Source organism: Hoplias malabaricus, chromosome 4 (genome assembly GCF_029633855.1).
Source record: "Hoplias malabaricus isolate fHopMal1 chromosome 4, fHopMal1.hap1, whole genome shotgun sequence".
Lineage (NCBI taxonomy): Eukaryota > Metazoa > Chordata > Actinopteri > Characiformes > Erythrinidae > Hoplias > Hoplias malabaricus.
Window position 1 is genome coordinate 7434237 of NC_089803.1, and position 6147 is coordinate 7440383.

Below are 6147 nucleotides of genomic sequence, written 5' to 3' on the forward strand. Positions count from 1 at the left end.
GAGTGGAGCTTCTAGTCAATGAGGAACCTAGTTACACACACACACACACACACACACAGACACAAATTATTTGTCAATAAAAGTTACTGAATTAAACCAGTGTTTACAGATCAACTGACTTCAGCTGAATCTCTAACTCTACACCTGCACTGACACTGTAAGACAGGTGTGTGTGTGTGTGTGTGTGTGTGTACTACAGTAACGTTGTTCTGACTAGTTACTGAACACAGAATTAAACCTGTTTTCTTATCTTCCAGATTAGTGTCTAACAGCAGCACTTTTACTGTCATTAGTCTCTAACACAGAGATCTGTGAAGTTCATCAACTCAACACTAATCACCTGCTCCAGAGTCTGAGGGAAATCACTGTCCTGACTTTTCTAAGTGAAGTGAACCCCTCCCAGGTTAAAGAGCAGTGAATAAACTCAAACTGTTGAAGGTCAGTGTGTGTGAATCCCACCGTTCCCGTCCGGTCCACTTTCTGAAAGTTAGTTTAGAGTTTAGTGTGTGTCTGTATCTTCAGGTGAATAAACACTTACATCATCAGATCATTCCTCTTCCTGCTGTTCCTCCTCCAGCATCTCAGTGTCTTCATCAGTTATATTCCTAAATCTTAAACCTTAAAAAATACAAAGTTCATTAAAAGTCTCCAGATCCTTCATTGGTGTAGAATCTAAAATAAATCTAAAATAAAGGAGAAGCCTCTCTAAAGTTTAAAGACGTGTTGCTGTATTTCCTCAGGACTTTTGGACCGTGTCATTAATCTTTAAGACGTGTCTGTTGCTGGTGTGTGGTGTGTTTTTCCTCATTTTCTCTCAGTGTTTGATTCTAGTTTTACTCCAGCGTCTGTGTGGAGGAGTTCAGTGGAGTTTGAGCTGTGAATGTTCATCATTTTAAATAAATCTCTGCAGATGCCTCCCTCTCTCCACTCGTCTGTTTATAATCTCAGAGATCAGGATTAAACTGCATTTCCTCAAAGACACTGCACACATTTACAGATTACACACTCTTCACTGACTTTAAAAACTAAACAGGAGTCAGATGTGTTCAGGAGAAACTTTACCAGAGTCGAGTGATGAGTCACTACTTTTACCATCACTTCCTCGTCCTGAAAAAGAGAAAACACATGAACCTGATTAGAGCTGAGTTACAGTGAACAACCACCATTTACAGAGATTTAAAAATGTTAAATATGGATCATTACCAGAGTCTGAACTGTCCTTCTTCTCTAAAGGAGAACCAAAGAAAACACAGATTAAAATAAGAAATAAAAACATTAGCTGAAGAGTGGAAATGAACCCCATCTGTTTATTAATCAGTGCTCTGTTCCAGAAACAATGTTTAAACTGGGTTCAGTTTTATTTCATTTCACAGAGAACAGAGAAAAACAGCTTCACTAATAAACTGTTACGTTAACACTGTTGTATTACGCTCAAAAATGAAGCTGGAGCTGAAACAAGGACTTTACACTTTGTAGAGTTCACTCAGAGCTCAGAGGAGAAACAAACTATAACTCAACTCACTGTTTACCACAGGCTTCAGAAGAACAGGACTCAGAGGAGTCCCCTCACCTGAAAGAGCAGGATTTAGAGAGAGTTGAGTACAGATGTGCAGTAACATCTGCTGTGTCCTGATTGACTGGTTCCACATTCACTCATTAACCCTTCACTGACTCTAAACATGTTCAGCACAGTCTCAGTGTGAATGTGAAGGACTCTGATTGCTGAGGAAGCTCAGGCTGTAGTGGATCTCCAGCACTTTGAGGGGGATGAAGAAATAGATCACAAACAACAACTTGGAGAACTGGAGAAATCTCTGTGTTCAGATGAGGATCAGGAGAAAGAACGGACAGTGACACTCACCAGTGGACTGAGGAAACTGGTGGGGATTTACTGATCTTCTTCCTTGAGTTACTAAATAAAACATGACAATATTATATTCGGGAAAGAAATAATAATAACAACAATAAGTAAATATTTAAATAGAGTATGCCGTATGTTTTAAACCTTGCACAGAATCTACACTCACCATTTCTCTTCTTCTTTATAACATCAAAGATGAGCACAGCCACTGCCAAAAACACCACTCCAAGTAGTGCTCCAACAATCACAGGTCGATCACTTGAAGGGTCACTGTGTTTCCTGTCTGTAAACAAGTGAGGAACAACAGAGACAAAGTGTTTCTGAATTAAAATAAACCCCTGTAAGAACTGTAACTACTGTAAGAACAGTGGGATATTCTGAATCTAATGGAGGACTCTACTCTTCAGTGTTTCTGGATTAAAATAAACCCCTGTAAGAACTGTAACTACTGTAAGAACAGTGGGATATTCTGAGTCTAATGGAGGACTCTACTCTTCAGTGTTTCTGGATTAAAATAAACCCCTGTAAGAACTGTAACTACTGTAAGAACAGTGGGATATTCTGAGTCTAATGGAGGACTCTCTCTACTCTTCAGTGTTTCTGGATTAAAATAAACCCCTGTAAGAACTGTAACTACTGTAAGAACAGTGGGATATTCTGAGTCTAATGGAGGACTCTCTCTACTCTACAGTGTTTCTGGATTAAAATAAACCCCTGTAAGAACTGTAACTACTGTAAGAACAGTGGGATATTCTGAGTCTAATGGAGGACTCTCTCTACTCTACAGTGTTTCTGGATTAAAATAAACCCCTGTAAGAACTGTAACTACTGTAAGAACAGTGGGATATTCTGAGTCTAATGGAGGACTCTCTACTCTTCAGTGTTTCTGGATTAAAATAAACCCCTGTAAGAACTGTAACTACTGTACGAACAGTGGGATATTCTGAGTCTAATGGAGGACTCTCTCTACTCTTCAGTGTTTCTGGATTAAAATAAACCCCTGTAAGAACTGTAACTACTGTAAGAACAGTGGGATATTCTGAGTCTAATGGAGGACTCTCTACTCTTCAGTGTTTCTGGATTAAAATAAACCCCTGTAAGAACTGTAACTACTGTAAGAACAGTGGGATATTCTGAGTCTAATGGAGGACTCTACTCTTCAGTGTTTCTGGATTAAAATAAACCCCTGTAAGAACTGTAACTACTGTAAGAACAGTGGGATATTCTGAGTCTAATGGAGGACTCTACTCTTCAGTGTTTCTGGATTAAAATAAACCCCTGTAAGAACTGTAACTACTGTAAGAACAGTGGGATATTCTGAGTCTGATGGAGGACTCTACTCTTCAGTGTTTCTGGATTAAAATAAACCCCTGTAAGAACTGTAACTACTGTAAGAACAGTGGGATATTCTGAGTCTAATGGAGGACTCTCTCTACTCTTCAGTGTTTCTGGATTAAAATAAACCCCTGTAAGAACTGTAACTACTGTAAGAACAGTGGGATATTCTGAGTCTAATGGAGGACTCTACTCTTCAGTGTTTCTGGATTAAAATAAACCCCTGTAAGAACTGTAACTACTGTAAGAACAGTGGGATATTCTGAGTCTGATGGAGGACTCTACTCTTCAGTGTTTCTGGATTAAAATAAACCCTGTAAGAACTGTAACTACTGTAAGAACAGTGGGATATTCTGAGTCTAATGGAGGACTCTCTACTCTTCAGTGTTTCTGGATTAAAATAAACCCTTGTAAGAACTGTAACTACTGTAAGAACAGTGGGATATTCTGAGTCTAATGGAGGACTCTCTACTCTTCAGTGTTTCTGGATTAAAATAAACCCCTGTAAGAACTGTAACTACTGTAAGAACAGTAGGATATTCTGAGTCTAATGGAGGACTCTCTACTCTTCAGTGTTTCTGGATTAAAATAAACCCCTGTAACTACTGTAAGAATAGTGGGATATTCTGAGTCTAATGGAGGACTCTCTACTCTTCAGTGTTTCTGGATTAAAATAAACCCCTGTAACTACTGTAAGAACAGTGGGATATTCTGAGTCTAATGGAGGACTCTACTCTTCAGTGTTTCTGGATTAAAATAAACCCCTGTAAGAACTGTAACTACTGTAAGAACGGTGGGATTTTCTGAGTCTAATGGAGAACTCTACTCTTCAGTGTTTCTGGATTAAAATAAACCCCTGTAAGAACTGTAACTACTGTAAGAACAGTGGGATATTCTGAGTCTAATGGAGGACTCTACTCTTCAGTGTTTCTGGATTAAAATAAACCCCTGTAAGAACTGTAACTACTGTAAGAACAGTGGGATATTCTGAGTCTAATGGAGGACTCTACTCTTCAGTGTTTCTGGATTAAAATAAACCCCTGTAAGAACTGTAACTACTGTAAGAACAGTGGGATATTCTGAGTCTGATGGAGGACTCTACTCTTCAGTGTTTCTGGATTAAAATAAACCCTGTAAGAACTGTAACTACTGTAAGAACAGTGGGATATTCTGAGTCTAATGGAGGACTCTCTACTCTTCAGTGTTTCTGGATTAAAATAAACCCTTGTAAGAACTGTAACTACTGTAAGAACAGTGGGATATTCTGAGTCTAATGGAGGACTCTCTACTCTTCAGTGTTTCTGGATTAAAATAAACCCCTGTAAGAACTGTAACTACTGTAAGAACAGTAGGATATTCTGAGTCTAATGGAGGACTCTCTACTCTTCAGTGTTTCTGGATTAAAATAAACCCCTGTAACTACTGTAAGAATAGTGGGATATTCTGAGTCTAATGGAGGACTCTCTACTCTTCAGTGTTTCTGGATTAAAATAAACCCCTGTAACTACTGTAAGAACAGTGGGATATTCTGAGTCTAATGGAGGACTCTACTCTTCAGTGTTTCTGGATTAAAATAAACCCCTGTAAGAACTGTAACTACTGTAAGAACGGTGGGATTTTCTGAGTCTAATGGAGAACTCTACTCTTCAGTGTTTCTGGATTAAAATAAACCCCTGTAAGAACTGTAACTACTGTAAGCACAGTAGGATATTCTGAGTCCAATGGAGAACTCTCTACTCTTCAGTGTTTCTGGATTAAAATAAACCCCTGTAAAAACTCTTCAGGACTGTTTCGAGTGCACTGACTGGGACATGTTCAGAGAGGCTGCAACTTACAGCAACACAATCAACCTTTAGGAGTATGCATCATCAATGACCAGCTACATAGAGAAGTGCATCGATGATGTGACCATCACCAAGACCATCACCATCCGCTCCAACCAGAAGCCGTGGATGAATGCAGAGGTACGTGCGCTGCTGAAGGCTAGAGACGTTGCTTTCAAATGAGGCGATAAGGCGGCCCCGAGAACAGCGAGGGCCAAACTCTCCTGAGCTATCAGAGAGGCAAAGCGTGCACACGGCCAGATCATTCACAGCCACTTCCAGAGCAGTAGAGACACTCGGCGCAGGTGGCAGGGCATCCAGAGCATCACCAGCTACAAGACTACATCACCTGCTTGTGACGGAGATGCTTCCCTACCAGACTTGCTGAACCATTTCTACGCACGGTTTGAGGCACAGAACAACGTAACGGCGGGAATGTCCACCCATTCTCCCAGTGACCAGGTGCTGTCTTTTACTGCAGCCGGCGTGAGGAAAACTCTATGCAGAGTCGACTTGCGGAAAGCTGCTGGACCAGACAACATTCCTGGCAGAGTGCTCAGAGAATGTGCAGACCAGCTTGCTGGTGTCTTCACTGATATCTTCAACATCTCTCTTAGCAGCGCCGTTGTTCCAACATGCTTCAAGAACACCACCATCATCCCGGTGCCTAAGAATTCTTCTGTGTCCTGCCTCAATGACTATCGTCCCGTTGCACTCACACCTGTCATCGCAAAGTGCTTCGAGAGGCTCGTCATGAGCCACATCAAAACCCTACTACCCCCACACTGGAGCCTCTACAGTTTGCGTATCTTCCTAACCGTTCAACGGACGATGCCATATCCACCACGCTCCACCTGGCACTCACCCACCTGGACAAGAAAGACACATATGCCCGAATGCTGTTCATAGACTTCAGCTCAGCATTCAACACCATCATTCCTCAGCACCTGATCGGGAAGCTGAATATACTGGGCCTTAACACTTCTCTCTGCAACTGGATCCTGGACTTCCTGACTGGGAGACCTCAGTCAGTCCGGATCGGTAGGAACACCTCCAGCACCATCACACTGAACACTGGAGCCCCCCAGGGCTGTGTGCTCAGTCCACTGCTGTTTACATGGCTGACCC